The sequence below is a fragment of the Leuciscus leuciscus genome, assembly GCF_965113295.1.
Source record: "Leuciscus leuciscus genome assembly, chromosome: 1".
Classification (NCBI taxonomy): Eukaryota; Metazoa; Chordata; class Actinopteri; order Cypriniformes; family Leuciscidae; genus Leuciscus; species Leuciscus leuciscus.
Window position 1 is genome coordinate 26,986,309 of NC_138725.1, and position 21,729 is coordinate 27,008,037.

At 45.6% G+C, this 21,729-nt stretch overlaps 4 long non-coding RNA genes across 6 annotated transcripts in view; 3 read left to right on the forward strand and 1 right to left on the reverse strand.

Moving 5' to 3' along the window:
* Positions 1-21,629, reverse strand: part of LOC309503251 — a 28,229-nt gene extending 6,600 nt beyond the window's left edge. For all 3 annotated transcript variants that reach the window (XR_014207581.1, XR_014207582.1, XR_014207583.1), the window contains exon 1: positions 21,034-21,629. This is a non-coding gene — a long non-coding RNA (uncharacterized lncRNA). The remainder of the gene's footprint in view (positions 1-21,033) is intronic.
* On the forward strand, positions 6,591-15,778 carry LOC309503186. Its single transcript, XR_014207543.1, has 4 exons — positions 6,591-6,928; positions 12,987-13,391; positions 13,688-14,902; positions 15,488-15,778. It is a non-coding gene; the product is annotated as an uncharacterized lncRNA (long non-coding RNA).
* On the forward strand, positions 17,650-18,211 carry LOC309503435. Its single transcript, XR_014207643.1, has 3 exons — positions 17,650-17,784; positions 18,041-18,078; positions 18,120-18,211. It is a non-coding gene; the product is annotated as an uncharacterized lncRNA (long non-coding RNA).
* Positions 19,506-20,013, forward strand: LOC309503315. The gene is made up of 3 exons (XR_014207608.1): positions 19,506-19,605; positions 19,843-19,880; positions 19,922-20,013. It is a non-coding gene; the product is annotated as an uncharacterized lncRNA (long non-coding RNA).
* Positions 21,630-21,729: the final 100 nt, after the last annotated feature.

Below are 21,729 nucleotides of genomic sequence, written 5' to 3' on the forward strand. Positions count from 1 at the left end.
TAGATAAATCAGCTTTAGGAAACGCAAAAGAGGAATCAATTTCAGTGTTCGAGCGCTATCTGAAACCCGCCTTTCTCACTCTCTCTCTCTCTCTCTCTCTCTCTCTCTCTCTCTCTCTCTCTGCATGCGCGCGCTTCGGGTGCGAGACCCGATCTTCGCCTCTTCTTCTGCGTTTATAATTGTTTGAATATGTAAATTGACAAGACAAAATATTGTCCAAATTGTAAACTTTCACTCTATGATGGTTAAATTCAGCAGTTAATTTGCGAATCGAACATGCGTGCCGAACTGTGGGCCAGCTGGTCCGTACGGATCACGGATAAACTGCGAGCCGTTGCACCCCTAATGTATATGCATTTCATCACCCCAAATTACATAGTAAAAATCTGAGCCTGTCAAAAAAGGTGTAGTGCTTTCTGCAATTGGGTCGGGTCATGTTCACACCTTAAACGAACCGTACCAGAGTTTGTTTGGATCCGGACCGAGACTACCTCTTCAGCTGAGTCTCGGTACGGTTGTTCGGTCCGCACCCGAGTGAGATTGCTGTATTCACACCTGCCCAAAAGATCCGCACCAAGGGGCGAAACGAACTTGAGTTCGATTTAATCTAATTGTAGCGTCTGGACCAATCGGACACACACAAATTATTAATTTATTTAATGAATAATCCAGCAAACTCACTGTGAAACTTTCACCAAAAACTAACATCCCAAATGAAGCTAACACACTGGCAGGACGGTGTCTTGTTACAGGGAACACAGAGTTTTTACGATCGAAAGGTATGTGGCTGCATGTGCAAGAGAGAGACAATGGAAAGAAATAATCTTCCATGCAGACTTCGCTGCATTAATCAGAGACAAACTGAGCTAGAAATGAACGTTCATCCCAGAAACTGTGTGAATGAGTGTGATGTTTTGTGTCCTATTATGTATACACCATGGTATGTATTTTATTATACAACCAACGATCAATGTAACCTTACCTGTTTCATGTCTCCTATCTAATTAATCCTCATTTGATGACTCACGCTTTGATGTACATCACCTTCTCTTAGAATGCAGTGTGGATTTGTTATATCTATCTGAGTATTAATTAACAGAAAAGAGGTAAGGCAGATTTGAGATAGCGTCATAAATCTTCACCACAGAGGAAACTCCCGCCAGACAGTCCACCCTTCTCATTGGTACAGCAAACCCAGAGAGGGGTAGCCATTCTCAGGCTTTATTAGAGACGGACCACAGTGACCGCTCCCTCTTCTCAGTGCTTCTCATCCGACAACAACGCAGTTTCTGCTGTTACTGGGGAGGGGGGGACCCCTCCCCCCCCACTGGGGCCCAGCTCCCTGGGCCCAACAGGCCTGAGCAATGCCTGCCATGCTTTCATATTCCCAAAAGGGAGTCAGACTTTTCTTCAATCCAGAAAACAACTGCAACTTTACCATCACTGACGGAACGATCCACTCCTGGTCTTCTCGGCACTTGGGGACGCCGCGCCGTCCAGCGTGCCCTCAGCAGGCCAGGGCAGCAGGCTTCGACTCACAACAGCCATGTGCTCGAAGCCACCATGCTCTTCTTCAATGCCACGGACCCATCAACGAATTCAATCTTCAACCACTTCAAGAATTGTCCACGATTGCAACTGCCATGCAAGTATACTTTGATGAGGTGCTCTGAAGATAAGCTTATGGTTCTTTTCAATGTTAAATAGATCTTTTCCATATTTCTATTTCCTGCTTCCGGTTCCACATCACTCACCCCTTTACCTATGCATGTATGGATGAATGTATGTATGTATGTATGTTTGTTTGTTTGTTTGTTTAATTTAGTTATGTTTGTGATTTAGTTAATAAAACTTGTGCACAATTATGCATTTGGTTTCTGATTCTCTGTTTGCATACAAAGTCCCTTTTACGATTTTGATCCTGTTACATGCTCTAATTGCTGTACACGATAAGAAATAATAATTTTTCAGTGACCCTGAAAGATACATTTTTCTTAGAATAAATGAATAATCGAAGAGTTCGTTGGAACTGATTAATTGATTGTAATATTAATTTGGCTTACCTCAAAGTTAATCTAATTAACTGACCCAAATATTAATAATTAATCATAATTGGTAATTATGGATTATTATTAATATTTCCCCTTTGAGCTAATATCGTTACAGAACCAAACAAGACAGGTGTGAATACACCCTTAAAGGACAAGTTCGGTATTTTACACTTAAAGGTGCAATGCGCAACATTTCATGTTAAAAATACCCGTTTTTCTAACCCATACATGCTTAAACAATTGCCTGATGGGCTGAATGAGCCCTTCTCTGATCACTGCGATTGCCTCTATAATCCTGTACAGTAAAATAAATAAGAGGGATTCGGGACGGAATTGCAGTCAACCCCTCTGATTGCAGTTTCGCTTGTCGCCAGAGGGGGCATAGTTCTGCAAAAACTCAGAGACTTGCGCTTTGCACCTTTAAAGCCCTGTTTACAGATCGTTTCTGATGAAATAGAACGGTTAAGATTAAAATTTGGACACATGCTGCTGTCCCGAGAATTTTAGGTTTCTTTCGCTTCTCCCGGTGTTTTACGACATGAAAGTGTTTACGCTTCTAAAAATCAACCCCATTCTGTACCCAAGCAAGCCTTCTAACTCCATGAGTTAAGAATCATTGCGTACGGTATTAATGCACATCAGACTTACGTCAAACCACCAAACCTTAAAACTTAACCAACATTATACATTACTCACATCCTCTTTTGCTAACACTAAAGATAACTTTGTTACTAACAAGCCTCAAGCATATTATAAACATTGCATATTAAATCTCCTGAGGTAAGCATACTATCTATACAAACTTCTGGTTGTGGTGGCAGTTTCCCTTATTTATTTATTTTTCCATTCGGCCTATCGAGGCTAACTCACTAACTCAAGCTGTCTTCTCCTATTACTTGGCATTACTCACAACACTCTAGGCAACGGCCTAACGGTTAGCTCTGTTTAAAGATTATTACACCAATGTCAATGTCTGTATTTTTCAATAATATAATCAATTTTCTTTGCCTAAATATCTTAGGTTCTTCATACAGGGAATCCTCCAACTGGTGGGTATCGATTTCCTTTCTCAGTTCTTTTGGGGTTAGGCTCCGATCCTGCCTTCATCTTCAGGCGGGAACTGAGAGTGTCTTTACGGATTCGGATTACGGACGGAGCCTACGTCAAATAATTTTAACATTGCGTTTTGTAAACAACAGATATGCTTCATTCAAAGTGTCTGCGGAATGCAGTGATGTAGCGGTCATGTATAACCCAGAGTTGTGGCCAGAGGGAACTTTTGTGAGGCGCTACTATGAGCAGCGTAAAGCTGGCATTGGCGCTAATGTTCCGCTTTCTACTGGGGTTTTAAGTGTACCTGCTGCTGTAGTGAGTACAAACGAATAAGACTGCTATGGACATTAAAGTTGTTTAATATAACTGTCGTGGCCTGCGCTTGAGCCAGAGCGCTGATTTAAAGCTCGCCGAATTGTTGTCGATCAGTTATTGGAACACTGTGATATATTGTGCTTACAAGAAACATTTCTAGCTAAACAAGATCTAGAAGGTCTAAACTCCATTAATGGCAGTTTTTTTGGTGCAGGAGAGTCAACTACTGACCTCAGTTTGGGAATTAAAAAAGGAAGGATACCAGGAGGTGTGGCTATTTTATGGAATAAGAGGCTGGACTCAGTGATCAGTGTGGTTAGGCTTGGTGTGGACTGGTGTATTGCAGTACACGTGTCACAGCATGACAAATCATTTATTATTTTAAATCTTTATGCTCCTTATGAATGCAATCACAATGAAGAAGAATACTTAAGTAAGCTTGCTTTTATTAGTTCCTTTATACAAGATGACAGATTTACTTGTGTCTATGTAATTGGTGACATGAATGCCGACATCTCTGATAAGAAATCAGTTTTTGCCAAGCATATGGATCATTTTTGTACAGATACTAATCTAATATTATTGAGCAGAGCGCTTTTACCAGCAGAAAGTTATACACATATAAGTGAAGCCTGGTACACTACATCTTGGTTGGATCATTGCATCACTACAGCTGACGCTCATGCTGCTTTGGCACAGATGAAAATTCTATATAATATGTCTACTGTTGATCACATCCCTGTTGAGGTGACAATTAGATCTAATTGTATACCTGTTACTGTTAATGTTGAAAATAATCCAAACCAGAAATACATAGACTGGACCAAGCTTGCTACAGAAGAATTGGCCTCTTACTATGCTTGCACTGATCAATTATTATGCAACGTACAATTGCCAAGAGATGCTATTCTGTGTACAGAGAGTAACTGCTCAAACATCAGGCACAGAACAGATATCTCTTCTATGTATTCAGACATAGTCAGAATATTACTTGAAGCAAGTTCCCCTTATAATAAAAGTATAAAGAAAGGCAAAATTAGGCCTGGTTGGAACACACATGTATCTCAGTTTCTCACTGAATCCCGTGAAGCAACAACATCTTGGGTCCTAGCGGGCAAACCTAGACAGGGGCCCATATTTGACCATAAAAAGAGGACAAATGCGAAATATAAATATGCAATTAGATTTATTAGGAAGAATGAACAAATCATGAGAGCTGATTCCATGGCTAAAAAACTTTTAGGCAAGGACACAAAAGCCTTTTGGAAAGATGTAAAAATGATTAATAATAGCAAACCCTCTCTCCCCTGTACAGTAGACGGAGTCTCTGGAACAAATATGATTGTAGAGCTGTGGCGACAGCATTATAGTAAACTATTCACCTGTGTCCAGAGTGAACCTTACCAGGTTGATAATGTTACTGTAGTGGACACAATTAAAACTCATGAGGTTTTTCAAGCAATCAAAAACTTGTCTGTAAATAAAACTACAGGTATGGATCTCATCTCTGCTGAACATCTCAAGTTTGCAAGCTTAAGGTTAGCACCTCTTCTTGCCTTATGTTTCACTGCCTTTATTGTACATGGTTTTATGCCAGACTCCATGATGAAGGTTTTCCTAGTCCCTGTAAAAGACAGAGTAGGAAAAGTGGGCAACTCAGATAATTACAGACCCATTGCGCTTGCTAGTATACTCTCTAAAGTTATTGAGCAAATCTTTCTGGCAAGGATTGACAAAATAATTCCTTCAACAGACAATCAATTTGGGTTTAAGCCCAAACATGGCACAGATATGTGCATTTATGCCTTAAAGGAATTACTAAGTGACTATAAGAGCAAGAATTTATCTGTTTTTATATGTTTTTTTAGATGCCTCTAAGGTGTTTGATCGTGTGAATCATCGAAAATTATTTTATAAACTGTGTCAAGCGGGTGTGCCTAGGTATATAGTTAGATGCTTGTCATACTGGTACGCAAACCAGACTATGCAGGTCAAGTGGGCAAACTGTGTGTCTGCTCCTTTTCAGGTTTGCAATGGGGTCAGACAAGGAAGTATTTTATCCCCTGTTTTGTTCATTTTTTTTATGAATGACCTGTCTAAGCGGTTAAACCAGTGCAGAACGGGCTGTATGGTTGGAAGTTCAGTAGTAAACCATCTAATGTATGCTGATGACTTGGTAGTGTTTAGTCCCAGTACAGCTGGTTTCCAGCATCTTCTCAAACTGTGTTCTGAGTTTGGAGAACAACATGATGTCAAATATAATCCTTCTAAAAGTGTAATCATGATCTGCCGAACGAAAGAGGACAAATGTATGACATTCCCTGACTTTAAGTTGTCTGGTAATGTCCTTAAGGTTTGTGATGAAGTCAAATATCTTGGTCATGTGATCACTGACCGTCTGTCTGATGATGAGGACATTTATCGCCCGTTCTCATACCCAAAACGTCACTTTTTCGTCACTTTCAACCATGCTTCAATATCCGACGCACAAAGCACCCTTTAGCGTCCATATGAGACGCATAACCCTACCACATACCTAAACCTACCCATAACCGAAGCGTCACATATGGACGCTAAAGGGGAACTTTCGAAAGCGTCAGTTACATGACGCCTAAACCTACCCATAACCGAAGCGTCACATATGGACGCTAAAGGGTGCTTTGTGCGTCGGATATTGAAGCATGGTTGAAAGTGACGAAAAAGTGACGATTTGGGGTGAGAATGTGTTGCTTATCGTCAGTGTTGTATGTTATATGCACAAGCTAATGTACTCCTTCGGAAATTTGGTTATTGTTCTGATGAAGTTAAATTAACTTTATTCAAAGCATGTTGTACTTCACTGTACACAGCAAATCTCTGGTGGAACTACAAAAAAGCCAGCCTTCAGAAACTACAAGTGGCTTATAATGATGCACTAAGACTTTTGTTAAAAAAGCCGAGATGGACTAGTGCCAGTGACTTGTTTGTGTCTGCTAGAGTTAACACATTGAAGGCTGTTTTGAGAAACACAATGTATCATTTCATTTGTCTACTTAACGAGTCTGGAAATAGTGTCATCATGATACTGACTAACACTGAATATAGCGCCATACGCTACAAACTTTGGAGACACTGGTATGACTGTCTTTTGAAAGGATAGAATGACTTTTTTTTTTCTTTTTTTTTTATAATACACTGTAAAAAATTATTTCCATGATTTGTTAACACAACATATTTTCTTTTGTCAAATCAACTTAGATGCACTAATGTTGTTCAGATAACAAAACATTTTTAGTTAAGGTTTATTAAACTAATGGCTTGGTGGCAATTCACTGATATAAAATAAAAACATTAGTTGATTCTACTAATAGATAGTTCACTAGACCTCTGAGTCTTATTTTTCGCTGCGCATGCGCCGGACGCCCGGGAGTACGACACAGACGACACTTGATTGACTTGAACAAGAGGGCGCGATTTTCTCCTCAGCTTGACAAGCTAGCTTCTTCAGAAGCAAGGAAAGACGGTTTATGGTAAGTAATTTTAAAATTCAATGTCTTAATAGCCTGGTTTTCTCTAAGGGTAATTTAATTTATTTGCTAGGAAGCAAAAATTCAGAAGAAGGTTTAAATCGCTCTCGGTTACTAACGTAACCTCGGTTCTCTCTAGATGAGGGAACAAGTGTTGCGTAAGCTAGCTTACGCTACGGGAAAAACCCTTTTCTCGAGAATACTGAAGCCAAAAATTATCCTTAATTTTGCATTAATTTAAAACGCATTGCTGCATAAGCAGACCTAGGCAGAGCGACTCGCGCGCCTATTGGTTGCTCAGCAGCAACTGCTGCAACCTATCCAGGGCCTGCTCGTGACGAAGCACCAATGAGGGCGCGGGCGCCCGTGCGCGTCACGTCCCGCCAGAATGGGCGTGGCTACAGGCTATAAAAGCAGGCCCGTGAGGTTGTTCTCTGGTTTTTCAATCTGAAGCGAACCAGAAGTAGCACAAGCACGGCAGGGTTACGCAACACTCGTTCCCTCATCTAGAGAGAACCGAGGTTACGTTAGTAACCGAGAGCGTTCTCTTACGAGAGTACTCTCGTGTTGCGTAAGCTAGCTTACGCTACGGGAACCCAATGTAAAACGCCGTGCGTGCTAGAGTAGGTCCACATGCACGTTCCCAAGGGCATGTGCCCGGGGACAAACGTAAGTGGTAATATCTGGGCCGACGAGGGGTGGGCCCAGGGAGTGATAACCATTCCAGAATGTGGGAATGGGTGCTTAATACAGTAGAACAGCCAGGGACATCTGTGGGCTGAACTAAGAATAACACTGCCTGTCAGCCACCTGAACCCGAAGGACAGGTGAAAATCGATCACAGACAGGAAGACCTGGTCTGTCGATCTGGAGCCTGTGTATAACACGAACCACACACAGTCTGTGTCGATCTGCAGCGAGAGCGAACAGAGCTAGTATGTTAGACTGACAACAGTTTAGCCTGTAGGGCAGGCACCTCCAGGTTATAAAACCTGATAAATGTAGACGGGGAGGCCCAGCCCGCCGACATACAAATATCATGGAGAGAGACTCCGTGAGACCACGCCCATGACGAGGCCATGCCTCTGGTGGAGTGCGCTCTGACGCCCAGAGGGCAATGAAGGTTCTTAGACCTGTAAGCCATAGCGATAGCGTCAACTATCCATCTGGACAGGCTCTGTTTCGATGTGGCTAAGCCCTTAGCGCGGCCACCAAACGAAACGAAGAGCTGCTCTGACTGCCTGAAAGCATCAGACCGTTCGACATATATTCTCAGCGCCCTGACAGGGCAGAGAAAATTCACATCGTCCTCACCCTCAGATCTCGGAAGAGCTGACAGTGAAATGATCTGTGATCTGAACGGAGTGGAAAGCACTTTGGGGACATAACCGTGCCTCGGTTTAAGGATGACTTTAGAGTCATTAGGCCCAAACTCCAAGCACGAAGCACTCACAGAGAGCGCGTGAAGGTCACCCACTCGCTTAACTGAAGCGAGAGCCATGAGAAAAGCGGTCTTCAGGGAAAGATACCGCAAATCCACGGACTGAAGGGGTTCGAAGGGTTCGCCCTTCATGGCATCCAGGACCAAGGAGAGGTCCCAGGCTGGAACCAGAGGGGGCCGGGGAGGATTTAACCTCCTAGCTCCTCTTAGGAACCTAACAATGAAGTCATCTCTACCCAGTGACCGGCCATGCAAGGGTTTTGTAAACGCAGCAATGGCCGCCACATACACTTTGAGCGTGGAGGGGGACCTGCCCTCATCCAAAAGCTCTTGCAGAAAGGAGAGAACCTCTGTAACGCTACAGCGCTGTGGGTCTAAGTTTCGGGCTGAGCACCAGCCGGAAAACACTGACCATTTAGAGGCGTAGAGCCTTCTCGTAGAGGGTGCTCTAGCCTGAGTAATTGTGTTCAACACTGCCGCTGGGAGGTCAGCGGGTACCCGTTGATGGTCCATGCATGCAGGGCCCATAAGTCGGGGCGCGAGTGCCAGATCGCGCCCCTGGCCTGGGAGAGGAGATCTTTCCTCACCGGAATCGGCCACAGGGTCGTTCTCATCAGTTGCATCAGCTCTGAGAACCACACTTGATTCCTCCAGAGCGGCGCAACGAGGAGCACAGAGCATTTGCTCTCCCTGATGCGCTTGATTACCTGTGGTAACATCGCGATCGGGGGAAACGCATAGAGCGGACGGCTGGGCCAGTCGTGGGCCAGCGCATCTCTCTGTTTCGTGAAGAATACTGGGCAGTGCGCGTTCTCCGTCGACGCAAAGAGGTCGACATCCGCTCTGCCGAAGATGTCCCATAGTAACTGGGCTATCTGAGGGTGCAGGGACCATTCCCCGGGGGGAACGTTGTCCCTGGACAGCATGTCTGGTCCCACATTTTGGCAGCCCGGGACATGCGATGCTCTCAGTGAGCGCAGGTTGTGATGGGCCCACAAGAGGAGGCGTTCCGCCAGCTTGTGAAGACTCCGTGACCTGAGACCACCCTGGCGGTTGATGTATGATACCACTGACATGTTGTCCGTGCGGACTAAAACGTTGTGGCCTTTGAGGAGGGGGAGAAAGTATCTCAAGGCATTTTCGACCGCTTTCATCTCCAGACAGTTTATGTGTAGGCGCCTTTCTGAGGCTGCCCACAGACCAAACACTGGTCTGCCCTCGTAGAGGGCGCCCCAACCTGAGTTGGATGCGTCTGTCGAGATTACTTTTCGTCTCGAAGTCATGCCCAGATCCACTCCTGACTGATAACAGTCTGCCGCCTTCCAGGGATTCAGTGCTGTGACACAGTTCTGAGTCACCCTGAGGCGAACGCGGCCAGCGGACCATGCTCGCAACGGGACCCGCGTTTTCAGCCAGTGCTGCAGCGGGCGCATGAAAAGCAAGCCCAGTTGAAGCACTGCCGAGGCCGAAGCCATAAGACCCAGCATCCTCTGAAAACGTTTGAGAGGAAAAATGCTGCCGGTCCTGAAAGCTGCAGCTGAGCGCTGAATCTGCAGCGCGCGCTGTGACGTCAGCCGCGCTGTCATTGACACAGAGTCTAAGTCTGTTCCCAGAAAAGAGATTCTCTGGCTGGGAGACAGTAAACTCTTGGTCCAGTTGATTTGGAGACCCAAATCCCGTAAATGGTCGAGTAATAGAGCTCTGTGCGCTATTAACTCTGACTCTGACTGGGCTAGAATAAGCCAGTCATCCAGATAGTTCAGTATTCGCATTCCCCGTTGTCTCAGGGGAGTGAGCGCTGCATCCATGCACTTCGTGAATCTACGGGGTGCTAAGGACAGACCGAACGGCAGGACGGTATACTGATAGCTCAGACCCTCGAAGGCGAATCGCAAGAAAGGCCTGTGATGGGGCACTATTTGGATCTGAAAACATGCGTCTTTCAGGTCCACAGAGATAAACCAGTCCCTCGGGCGAATTTGCGCGAGAATCTGACTGGTCGTGAGCATTTTGAACGATCTCTGCATAAGGGCTTTGTTCAGCCGTCTGAGATCTAGGATGGGTCTGAGACCGCCATCCTTCTTTGGAACGAGGAAATATCTGCTGTAAAAACCTGACTCGCTCAGTGTGTGAGGGACGGTTTCTACAGTTTCGCAATCTCGGCGCGAAGTAGGTGTGCTACTTCGCTGTTCACCGTGGTTTCGACCCTGGCTCGGAAGCGAGGGGGTCTGCGAGCGAACTGTAGTGAATAGCCTCATTCTACCGTGTTCAGTACCCATTCTGACACGCCCGGCAGCTCCCTCCATGCCTTTATGTGAAAGGCTAGAGGGAGAATAACGCGCGGGCTGTTGTCGCTGTATGTGTGTGGCACATATCTCACAGCGCCTGAGAGAGAGCGCGCGCTCATGGAGGCGCGCGCGCTTCGCACACACATAACACAGCTCGTGTCTGGTAGAGGGTGATTTACACACGGGACACATTTTGTGTTTATTGACGGGGGCTCTGAATGAGTGCTTATCACAGAGCAGCCCGTGTTTGTGTGAAGGGATGAGCGCTGTACAGCGGGCACCTCTTCCACATTTGAAACACACACGGCGTGAGCCGAGTTTATGGATATGGGCCGTGAATGAGTGAGAATCACTGAACCGGCCGTGTTTGTATGTAGGCGCGAACACTGTGGAGTGGGCACATGACCTGCATTTATAACACCATCGGCGTGAGCCAGATAAACAGACAGAATGCTCTTTCTGTGATATGTTTGGGTGGCCGTAAAAACGGCCTTTGGGTACAGGCGAGCGTGTTGTGTAACGGGCTCGTTGGCTGTGAAATACACATCTCCAGTCACCTCCGCTGAGGGAACTGTGAGAGCGAGGTGCGCTGATTTCGATGGCGGTCCGGCCGCAGCGGGACTTGACCATCTTCGTCTTCCTAGCACGGTCAGGAAGACTTTGAGGGCTCTGCCTTCAGCACAATCTTGGACCGGGGTCCCAGAGGGGGAGGCAGTCTGTGGCGGCTGGAAGAGCGTGAGCGCTGCTGGGAGTCCCTCGGCTGACGGCGCTGTGAGGCTGACGGCGGGGGAGGCTGTGGCGCTGACTTCCGATTGGACGGCTGCTTAGAGCGGCCCATAGCGGAACTGGAGCGCTTCGGCAAGAAATGCCGCATAGCCTGGGAGGTCTTCTGTACCTCAGAGTACCCCTCCGAAAACCCCTTGACAGCCGGGCCGAAGAGACCGGATGGCGCCACGGGCGCGTCGAGGAAAGTGACTCCATGTCGGACAGTGTCAACCACAAGTGCCTCTCAGTGACAGTGAGAGACGCCATATTCCTCCCGATGGCCTGAGCAGCGGACTTGGTGGCTCGTAGCGCTAAGTCGGTCGCGCTCCTGAGGTCAGAAAAATGTTCAGGGTTCGGGCCCGCCTCGTCCATTTTACGGAGAAGGTCGGCCTGATACACCTGAAGCATGGCCATCGTATGAAGTGCAGACGCGGCTTGACCGGCAGCGGTGTAGGCGGCAGATGCCTCCGGTGTTCTCTGTGAACGGCGCTTTTTACGGCGCGGCCCAGAGGAGAGAAGCGGAGGGGCGGGATCCACGCTGAAAGATGTTAGGCGAGCCCGCAGGGTCGCCATAGACATCGCTTCACATTCCGGGCAGCCGCCCAGGGAAAGCGCGTGGTCCGCGTGAGTGTGTCCCAGGCAGGAAACGCACAGGATGTGGCGGTCCCCGTCACTGAGATCGGCTCGGCAAGAGCCGCACTTCTTGAAAAGAGGCATTTGAAACAACGCCTCGCTCTTTTAGGTGCAAGCGTGTGTAACGTAACACGCAAATGAAAAGGATATCGGCGCCGGATAGCGCAGCAGGAACGGCAGAGGAAGCGGCGAGATGGCCGGCTTGAAGCTCGTCCCGCTGAAGGCTCTTCGACGGCGCAGCTTCTCCGGAGAACAGCGAGGTGAGTGTCCACTTCGCTGAAGAGTTGAAAAATCAGAGAACAACCTCACGGGCCTGCTTTTATAGCCTGTAGCCACGCCCATTCTGGCGGGACGTGACGCGCACGGGCGCCCGCGCCCTCATTGGTGCTTCGTCACGAGCAGGCCCTGGATAGGTTGCAGCAGTTGCTGCTGAGCAACCAATAGGCGCGCGAGTCGCTCTGCCTAGGTCTGCTTATGCAGCAATGCGTTTTAAATTAATGCAAAATTAAGGATAATTTTTGGCTTCAGTATTCTCGAGAAAAGGGTTTTTCCCGTAGCGTAAGCTAGCTTACGCAACACGAGAGTACTCTCGTAAGAGAACTATAAGTAATAATTTTGCCTCAGAAATTCCAGAAGTTTCCATTGAGGTTATTTTAAAATAGTGTGTTTCTTATCTTTACAGTTTAGTAAGGCTGTTAGTGAAGCGTTTCAACCTTAAAATAATCCCGATAAATAATATAATTTTTGTTATTTTTCATTTTCGTCTTGATTAAACACGAATGCGTATTGCCCATTTTAAAATATAATGCATTCAGGTTAAGTTACATTTAAGAGAAGGAAACGGCAATAAGTAATAGAGATTGAACTGTTAACGTTATACTTATGCTTCTTAAGCAATAAGTGTTCAAATGAATCTTTTTATGTGATATTTCAGACATGTTGAGCTTTTGAACATGTTTGCCACGTTACGTTATACAACGTAACTTGGAACACAGCTGAACGGGAAGGCGCCATATTCCTCTAGGTTGTTTATGGTAAGTAATTAATCTCAACTGGTTTTGTCTAAGATTAATTTAATGTATTTCCTAGGCGGCAAAAAGTCCGAAAATGGTTGAAATTTATTATAATTTTGCCTCAGAAATGTCGTCCTCTTTCGTTGACCCGTTTCCATTGAGTCCATTTAATATAACGTTAACGTTAGTGGTTTAATGTTAACGTAGTTGCTTTCACACATGAGCCTTTTATACGTTTTTTACATTTTAGAGATTATGTGTAAACGGATCCTAAACAGGTTAAAGATGTGAGGAGCAGATGGCCTGCTTTATTTACCCAGAGACAGGTTCTTTACTAAAACATGGGTTAATTGTTACTTTTGTAATACAGTATTGCCTTGTATTATAAACCATCTTTTTTAAACTACCTACATATTCTAAAACTTAAAACACTTATTTATTTATTTTAATCTTTAGAACCCATTTCTCAATACTTAAGTTACTTTGTCAAAACTCTTCACACAGTAAGCACAACAGTGGTCTATGTGGGTTAAACTGTGGATAATTTATGACTGCTTTGGCACAAAATAAATTCAATGAATTTCATTTAATCTTTCTTTGCATGATTTCTTGTCTCTTACAGACAACCATTACCAAACCTACAGGCCAATCTGCACGTTTACATAGGCTACTCTTTTGAAAACTGAAAAGGTGACCTCAGTATTGAGAAATGTGTCCTAGCAATTGTTAAAAAAAACTAAAAAAAAAAACTGTAATATTCTAATTGTGGGTCTGTCATTTTACTAGATTGCTGCAAAATTTCGACGCATAGTGTCCACCGACATTAAGGCGACCTTTTTCCATGGGCTTGATGAGTAACGTTATCTGAAAGGATTTTTGCGGTTGTACCAAGCCAAAGACATTGGAGAACTCAAGACCCTGATTCAGTCTCTTGAAGATGATGTGAGTATATGTTAATTTATTTTTAGAAAAATAGTTCCAGTGTCACATGCCTGATTAATTTAAAATTTCCATGCAACAGCATAGGCGTGTTTCCACTATCGGGCCAAAATCGAGCATGCTAGTGCGTGCCAGGGCCAGTCGTGCTTCCACTGTCACTTCCAGGGCTTGATCAGGCCTCAAATGGGCTTCCTCTGGGCAAATGGCCAGAGCTTTTTGGAGGCTTTTTATTTTATAAAATAAATGTATCATGTTATTTTATCAGGCTACCAGCTAACTTCAACATTTAAGACAATTTTAGCAATTTTCAGTTCAAAACTCACTTTAAGACACCAGCGAGTGTTGCGATTCGATGGAGATTCTGATCACTGTGAAGCAGATATATATTTATATGTGATGCTAAAGGCTACTTATGCTAACCATAGTGATAATAAATACACATGTTTTATATGTCTCTTTTTTTTCCCTTTCCCCTTTTTTCCCATTTGTTGATGCTCTTTTATATGAAATGATAAATACCAGTTTGATTCAGCATGATTGATAAGCACTCCTGACACAAAGTAATAAGTTAATGTCACTGTAACATTTTTATTGTAAAACATTGGTCAAATATCCATACTAGAATCTCAAGTCTTTAAGTAATGGTGGGGTTGTCTGATGTTGTTCTATGGAGCCATGTTAAGGGTGGGTTTTAGGGAATCACTGCAGAGCTACTGGCCTGAAAGTGGAAACGCAACTTGATTTTGGCCTCGGTGCTCGAGGTCCGAGGCTATTGGCCCTCTCCCGGCACACTGTTTGCCCTGGCTTGCACTGGCCTGACAGTGGAAAAGTGGCATACCTTTTTGGGTTTCCTTACTTACTTAAAGAGGAACCCTCCAAGTTCATCAAAATTTGTGAGGTATGTAAATATCATGTTTGTTGTAATACAATAAAATCAGGGTTCAATGCTAAGGATTTTTTTCTACTGCTATCGCAGATACACATATCATAGTATCGATGCTTAAACGATATATCGACCAGACTAAGAAAAGTCTATTTTTGTGTTTTAAAATATTTTATCGACACATTGCACTTTGTTGGACTGCAAAGCTAAACGTTTTTCAGTAAAATAATTTGTGTCACATTATTAGTGTCATATCTGTTTTTTTTTGTTTGTTTTTTTCTTATGGGGATGGGGTTTGGCCAATGACTTTTCTTTTTTTCAGGGGAGGGGGTCTACCCCATGTAGAATGTAAAGTTCTTTGGAGAAACTGAAATAATTTTAAGCTATTTTAAACTGACGTGGCCAAGACCTAAATTTATTAAAGCATTATTGGTTTTTAAAATAATTAAAACATTAAAGAACATTTACCATTAATTGTACTATAGATTCTATGGACTATGCAGGCTCGCCTCTGTTTAAAACTCATTCATTGTTAACCTACAAATGCTTTGTAATTTTGTAATTTTATGATTCATAGTAATTTCCTTTTTCTCTTGTTAGCCAACTGATGAGGAAGAGGTGGTGAAGGGAATGAATGTTGGACTCTTGGTGGTAACAGAGGAGAACACTGCAAACCTCCTCCCAAAGGAAATAATTGATGTGGCTGTGGTGTTAGAGGAGGAGATTGTGCTTGATGGCTTAAAGGACGTGTCAAATGCCTTTGCTGTACTAATGGGGCTTCTTTATGCTCTGGATATCACTTACCCCAAAGAGGTCAAATATACATTTGAAGTACTCCAAAAAGTGCTCATGAAAATTGGTGGCGAGGCATGTTCGGCCAGAGTTCACGGAATAAGGAACAAACTGTTCAGTGTTTAGTGGAGGATTTTACTCTCCCCTACTCACACTCACTGACATTCTGACTTGATGTTTTTATTCATTAATGGGTTGAGTGTTGATGTAAAAGAAGCGTTTCAGTCGTTTCTTGAAAGTGGCTTAAGTCTCTGTAGTTCTAGAAAATTGGTTTGTTACTGAAATGCTACTCCTGAAATGCATATATCTTCAACAGTCGGACACTAGAAGACTGAAACCAGTGTCATCTTGACCTGCTAGATACACTGTTCACAGCAAAGTCTTTGGGCCCTATTTTAACGATCTGAAACGCAAGTGTCAAGCGCAAAGCGCAAGTAACTTTGTGGGCGGGTCTCGGCGCTGTTGCTATTTTCCCGGCGGGATAAATGACTCTTGCGCCCGACGCAAATCTAAAATGGGCTGGTCTGAAGTAGCTTCATTATTCATAGGTGTGGTTTGGGCGTAACGTGAAATAAACCAATCAGAGCGTCATCTCACATTCCCTTTAAGAGCAGACGTGCTTATTCCATAGCTGATTGCTATTGTAACGGTGGATTTGCCAGACGCGCGCCAGGAGCGGTTCACAGCCGAGGAGAGCAACGCTCTCGTCACGGCCGTAAAAGAGAGAAGTTACATTGAAATGGAGAAACCCACCCAAATTAACTTCGGTTAAACAGGCGTATGATAATTTGGGTAAATGTGTAAGCTAGATGTATGCTTTTATAATAAATTGTCTATCTATCTATCTATCTATCTATCTATCTATCTATCTATCTATCTATCTATCTATCTTCAAACCTTATCTATCTATCTATCTATCTATCTATCTATCGTAATAATGTATGATTTGCAAAAATGAAAACTGCTGCTTCTGTGTAGATGAGAGAATAAAAGTGTATGCGCGTTGTGCACACCTACATTGATTATGGCCAAGCATGCGCCCTTAAAATAGCATATGAATAACATGTGCAACGCGCCACTGACTTTAAACAATTTTTTCCTGGTTAGTGGTGCAATTGTTTTCTAAACCTGCAAAATAGCATGAAGGAACGTTTGCGCCGGAACACGCCTCCTTTTTTGCGCTGAACCGCCCCCGGGAGTGCAAGTTCATTCCCTAGTTTAGCGACGTGCTTCTGTGGAGGGAAAAGCGCACTTTGCGCGGGTGCAAAATAGGAATGATACATGCGTCGGTGTACAAAGTCAATTGCGCTGGTTGCAAGATAGGGCCCCTTGTCTCTCATCCCGAGTCCTCCAGTTGGGATTATGTAGAAATTAGGCATTATTCTTGTCTAACAGCTGTTTGCAAAAACACAGTCTGTGTCAAATCAGAATCATTTGTTTTTCATAGTGCCTGTGTCACGGGGTGACGAAGGCGGGAACCTTTTCTTTTTGAGAACGTGTTTCCCCCGGTTTCCCGCGTGAGTGTCATGGCGGCGGGCGAGGCTTGACGAGGAAAACTCGCGGCAGGTGTGAGAGGGGAGGATACAGGATGGTGATTGGGACATGGAGGAGGAAGGTGGCTGATAAAAGGACACTTTGGCAGTGAGGAAGGTGCGCAGGAGGGCTCGAGGAGAGGTGAGGCACGCAGCACGCGAGCGGCCGCGGTCGCGGCGGGAGGCCGCGGGAGAGAGACAGATGAGAGAGACAGATGAGAGAGACAGATGAGAGAGACAGATGAGAGAGACAGATGAGAGAGACAGATGAGAGAGCCAGATGAGAGAGCCAGAGAAAACTTCGGCTGGATTGCGGGTGGAAGCCTTGGTACACTGAGTCTGTTGAATTGCAGTTTTATTGTGGAAATGAGCACGAGTGAAACCTTGCAGTGTGTGGTGGAAATGTGAGTTGGGAATTATTTCTGCTGTTCACTCGCAATCACAGCTGTCCATTCCTCCCTCTGTCTGAGTCCAGTGAAGAGCCTGCTAATGCTTGAAGAGCCTGCTAATGCTGTGAGTTACACGTGTCTATTCCTCCCTCTGTCTGAGTCCAGTGAAGAGCCTGCTAATGCTGTGAGTTACACGTGTCTATTCCTCTCTCTGTCTGAGTCCAGTGAAGAGCCTGCTAATGCTTGAAGAGCCGGCTAATGCTGTGAGTTACACGTGTCTATTCCTCTCTCTGTCTGAGTCCAGTGAAGAGCCTGCTAATGCTTGAAGAGCCTGCTAATGCTTGAAGAGCCTGCTAATGCTTGAAGAGCCTGCTAACGCTTGAAGAGCCGGCTAATGCTGTGAGTTACACGTGTCTATTCCTCTCTCTGCCTGAGTCCAGTGAAGAGCCTGCTAATGCTTGAAGAACCTGCTAATGCTGTGAGTTACACGTATCCATTTCTCTCTCTGCCTGAGTCCAGTGAAGACCCTGCTAACGCTTGAAGAGCCGGCTAATGCTGGAGAGGCCTGTTGATGCTGAAGGCGCCCGTTAATGCTGGAAGAGCCTGAGGCTAGTGAAGAGCCGGCTAACGCTGGAAGGGCCTGCTGATACTGGAAGAGCCTGCTGATACTGGAAGAGCCTGCTGATGCTGAAAGAGCCCGTTAATGCTGGAAGAGCCTGAGGCTAGTGAAGAACCGGCTAATGCCGGAAGGGCCTGCTAATGCTGGAAGAGCCTGCTGATGCTGGAAGAGCCCGTTAATGCTGGAAGAGCCTGAGGCTAGTGAGGAGCCGGCTAATGCCGGAGGGGCCTGCTGATGCTGGAAGAGCCTGCTGATGCTGGAAGAGCCTGTTAATGCTGGAAGAGCCTGAGGCTAGTGAAGAGCCGGCTGATGCTGGAAGAGCCTGCTGATGCTGGAAGAACCTGCTCCCGAAGAAAGGAGGATGCGGAAGGGACTTTATATTGTTTTTATTATTTAATAAAGAATATTTATTTTTAATTCTGTGTCTGCCTCCTTTGTGTCCACGGTCAGCTCCTCAGGGGCGGCACGCGGGCGGAGGGGTGGGCGGCCCGCTGGCGCTCCACCCCGACCTGTGACAAGTGGCGTAGTCGGCAGGATTGTCGCCCTGAGTTGAGCGACCGTGGGCCGAAGGTATGGCGACCAGTTTTTTTTTCTCCTTTTTTTGTTGTTTGTTTTTGCTGTCTCTTTTTTTTTTCTCTTTCTTTTTTTCTTTTCTTCGGCGTCCCGCTCCAGGGACTGGAGCGGATTGGTGGGGGAGGATGTCACGGGGTGACGAAGGCGGGAACCTTTTCTTTTTGAGAACGTGTTTCCCCCGGGGAGTGCTTCCGCGGTGACACCGGGACGGTTCCGGTTTCCCGCGTGAGTGTCATGGCGGCGGGCGAGGCTTGACGAGGAAAACTCGCGGCAGGTGTGAGAGGGGAGGATACAGGATGGTGATTGGGACATGGAGGAGGAAGGTGGCTGATAAAAGGACACTTTGGCAGTGAGGAAGGTGCGCAGGAGGGCTCGAGGAGAGGTGAGGCACGCAGCACGCGAGCGGCCGCGGTCGCGGCGGGAGGCCGCGGGAGAGAGACAGATGAGAGAGACAGATGAGAGAGACAGATGAGAGAGACAGATGAGAGAGACAGATGAGAGAGACAGATGAGAGAGACAGATGAGAGAGCCAGAGAAAACTTCGGCTGGATTGCGGGTGGAAGCCTTGGTACACTGAGTCTGTTGAATTGCAGTTTTATTGTGGAAATGAGCACGAGTGAAACCTTGCAGTGTGTGGTGGAAATGTGAGTTGGGAATTATTTCTGCTGTTCACTCGCAATCACAGCTGTCCATTCCTCCCTCTGTCTGAGTCCAGTGAAGAGCCTGCTAATGCTTGAAGAGCCTGCTAATGCTGTGAGTTACACGTGTCTATTCCTCCCTCTGTCTGAGTCCAGTGAAGAGCCTGCTAATGCTGTGAGTTACACGTGTCTATTCCTCTCTCTGTCTGAGTCCAGTGAAGAGCCTGCTAATGCTTGAAGAGCCGGCTAATGCTGTGAGTTACACGTGTCTATTCCTCTCTCTGTCTGAGTCCAGTGAAGAGCCTGCTAATGCTTGAAGAGCCTGCTAATGCTTGAAGAGCCTGCTAACGCTTGAAGAGCCGGCTAATGCTGTGAGTTACACGTGTCTATTCCTCTCTCTGCCTGAGTCCAGTGAAGAGCCTGCTAATGCTTGAAGAACCTGCTAATGCTGTGAGTTACACGTATCCATTTCTCTCTCTGCCTGAGTCCAGTGAAGACCCTGCTAACGCTTGAAGAGCCGGCTAATGCTGGAGAGGCCTGTTGATGCTGAAGGCGCCCGTTAATGCTGGAAGAGCCTGAGGCTAGTGAAGAGCCGGCTAACGCTGGAAGGGCCTGCTGATACTGGAAGAGCCTGCTGATACTGGAAGAGCCTGCTGATGCTGAAAGAGCCCGTTAATGCTGGAAGAGCCTGAGGCTAGTGAAGAACCGGCTAATGCCGGAAGGGCCTGCTAATGCTGGAAGAGCCTGCTGATGCTGGAAGAGCCCGTTAATGCTGGAAGAGCCTGAGGCTAGTGAGGAGCCGGCTAATGCCGGAGGGGCCTGCTGATGCTGGAAGAGCCTGCTGATGCTGGAAGAGCCTGTTAATGCTGGAAGAGCCTGAGGCTAGTGAAGAGCCGGCTGATGCTGGAAGAGCCTGCTGATGCTGGAAGAACCTGCTCCCGAAGAAAGGAGGATGCGGAAGGGACTTTATATTGTTTTTATTATTTAATAAAGAATATTTATTTTTAATTCTGTGTCTGCCTCCTTTGTGTCCACGGTCAGCTCCTCAGGGGCGGCACGCGGGCGGAGGGGTGGGCGGCCCGCTGGCGCTCCACCCCGACCTGTGACACCTGGTTTGTTAACTTTCACAATCCGTTTTTGTTTCATGTTTAATGCTCTGTCCACTTTGTCTTGTGTTATAATGATATACAGGCTGTGCTGATGAATAATGGTCCAGGCCATTAGATAAATCAGCTTTAGGAAACGCAAAAGAGGAATCAATTTCGGTGTTCTGAAACCCGCCTTTCTCTCTCTCTCTCTCTCTCTCTCTCTCTCTCTCTCTCTCTCTCTCTCTCTCTCTCTCTCTCTCTCTCTCTCTCTCTATGCGCGCGCGCGCTTCGGGTGCAAGTCCCGATCTTAAATATATACTTAAATAAAGCACTGTGGGACACAGTTGTCACTGTTTGGCATGTCAACTAATAATTTCATACTTAAGATATGAGAATGCAAAATATCAAGCTTTACACTCAAAATAATTTATGAAGACCGTTTTGACACACCCCACCCATCCCCCATAAAAAAAATAAAAAAAAAAGATTTTTAAATAGCCATGCATTTTACTAACCTCTTTAAGAGGAAGAAGTAGATTTTCCCCCTGTGTGGATGCCCCATCTTGGACTGGTACCATATTTTACGGCTGTTTTTGACCTACACTCTTTTACATCAGATACACCTCTCCTGATTATTTAGATCTCTGAAACACAAGCAAAGTAATAAGGTGAAGGATGCCGACAGCTTTTCTTTAGTGCTCTATCAAAGAGTCAGACGCTTAAATGGACACAAGTGTTGAGTCTTCACAAAGGTCTCATGTTTAGGAGCGCAGTGTTTCATTTAGGGCGCGGAAGTTGCCGTTTCCTGCTAAAGGTCGGACCTGCAACTGAACTGTTTCTTCATACAGCTACCACGTCGTCTCTTCTTGTTGTTCTGTCACTCCATCTTCCTTCCTCTCTCACCATGCACATCTCCATGCCACTCACTCTTCATCTTTACATATTTAGTCTCTATTTAAACCACCACAGTGCAGTTAAAACAGGATGCTCTGCTCTCATATTTTCCATGGTTTGACATTCTGTAGTTTGTCACCCGTCTGTAGCTGCAGCACACTAACTTCGCACCATTTGACGTGAATGGCCCTTGCATTGTGTGATCCGTTCTGGTGAATATTAGCAGATAACATTCAGTAGTATTGGAGAACACCACTGATTTGCATTAGGAGAGGGAAAAGCTTTAGACCGCAAAGGAACAAAGGTGTCGAATCTAA